This window comes from Mesitornis unicolor, unplaced genomic scaffold (assembly GCF_000695765.1).
Source record: "Mesitornis unicolor isolate BGI_N332 unplaced genomic scaffold, ASM69576v1 scaffold8925, whole genome shotgun sequence".
In the NCBI taxonomy this organism is placed as follows: Eukaryota; Metazoa; Chordata; class Aves; order Mesitornithiformes; family Mesitornithidae; genus Mesitornis; species Mesitornis unicolor.
Window position 1 is genome coordinate 1 of NW_010187469.1, and position 1,746 is coordinate 1,746.

The following is a 1,746-nucleotide window of genomic DNA, read 5'->3' on the forward strand; positions in this document are numbered from 1 at the left end:
CACAGGTTCCAGCTGGCAAAAATCAGCAGCAGAATTTCCAAGTCCAGACATTTCTTGCAATAAAGTCCTTCTTGAAAACAAATTGAGCCTCTTGCCACATGCAGTAAATAATGGTACAACAGACAAGGATCAAAACAAGCTGGCGAGGTCCTGAGTTGTAATTATGGTGCAGAGCCCAAAAGAGATGATATCCATGTACTGTGCCTGCTAAACATCATTAGCATGAAAATGAACATCCCCTGTGAGCGCCATTAAAGCCTTTGCTTTGCAGGAAAAGTTTGGCACAACAGCAAAGTGAGTGAGAAGAGCCCTGTGACAACGGGAGGATTGGAAAACATCAGGAAATGGGTGATTTTTAGCTTTATGGTTGGGATGGGATATACATATGTATTTTTTAAAAGATCAGGGCTGTAGCATCCTCTCGCCGTGCATCTTCGGATGTGCCACTGCAAGCCGAGGCAGAGATAGGGAAAGGCCTGGCTACCAACAGCCCTCGGAGAGTTGCCCACTGACTTGAAACCTCTTCCTGTGCCTAAAACATCACCAAACGCAGAAAAATAACAGTGCTGGGGGCCATGTTTGGAGGGAGGGGGTGGTAAGGAAGGAAACCCGCAGCTTTTCTTAAAGGGCTGGCAGGGCTCTCGCTGTGCCCTGCTATTGCAGAACATCCCCGAAAACCTCAATGATTTCAGCTCGTGGGCAGCCCAGGCCAGGTAAGGCACAGCACAGCACAGCACGGCTATGGAGGCGGGCATGGAGTGATAGGATGAGAGGTAATGGCTTCAAACTGGAAGAGGGGAGATTAAGATGAGACATGAGGAAGAAATCCTTCCCTGTGAGGTGGTGAGGCCCTGGCCCAGGTTGCCCAGAGAAGCTGTGGGTGCCCCCTCCCTGGCAGTGCCCAAGGCCAGGTTGGATGGGGCTTGAAGCAGCCTGGGCTGGTGGAGGTGTCCCTGCACATGGCAGGGGTTGGACTGGGGGGGCTTAAAGGTCCCTTCCAACCCAAACCCTTCTGTGATTCCCTGATCTCCCATCCTCACACCCTCATTCACATGGCTCAGCTCTAACAGCTCCACACATGCAACCCCAACCTATGCTTCTGGGGATTTTGGGGCTGGGAGCATCTCTGTACCCATCCCATGAGCTCACCCACGCATGTTCGTGCCCACAGCCCATCCAGAGAGCGCGCCTGGCCTGTCCATGCCTAGCAACAACACTGCTAGCATAGCGCAAGCCCGCAAACAGGTGGAGCAGCTGAAGATGGAGGCCAACATCGACAGGATAAAGGTAGGGCAGGTCAGGAGGTAGCTGGCAGCTCCAAGATATGCTGCAAGGTGGTGTCTGCTGCTGCCAGCTGCCAAAAGCACTTTGTAGGGGCTGGGACATGGTGGTGGATGGTGTTTATGGGGAATGTCCATCTAAGTGATCCTGATGGCCATGGCCAGAAGCATCACCTGGAGCCAAGGGAGGGTTCGATTGGATAATAGTAAAAATGTCTTCACCATAAGGGTTGTCAAACATCGGAAGGGGCTGCCCAGGGCAGTGGTGGAGTCATGATCCCTGGAGGGGTTTAAAAGACAGGGAGATGAGCTGCTGAGGAACACGGTTTAGTGGTGGACAGGTTATGGTTGGACTCGATGATCTGAAAGGTCTTTGCCAAACAAATCATGCTGTAATACTGAAATTTTTGCCTATGGAAAGCCCAGTCCTTGCTAGGAGGTGCTTTCTCCACTCTTGACTGCTTCT

At 51.8% G+C, this 1,746-nt stretch overlaps 1 pseudogene; it reads left to right on the forward strand.

Moving 5' to 3' along the window:
* The first annotated feature begins 1,200 nt into the window (after positions 1–1,200).
* Positions 1,201–1,287, forward strand: LOC104541398 (annotated as a pseudogene).
* The last annotated feature ends 459 nt before the right edge of the window (positions 1,288–1,746 follow it).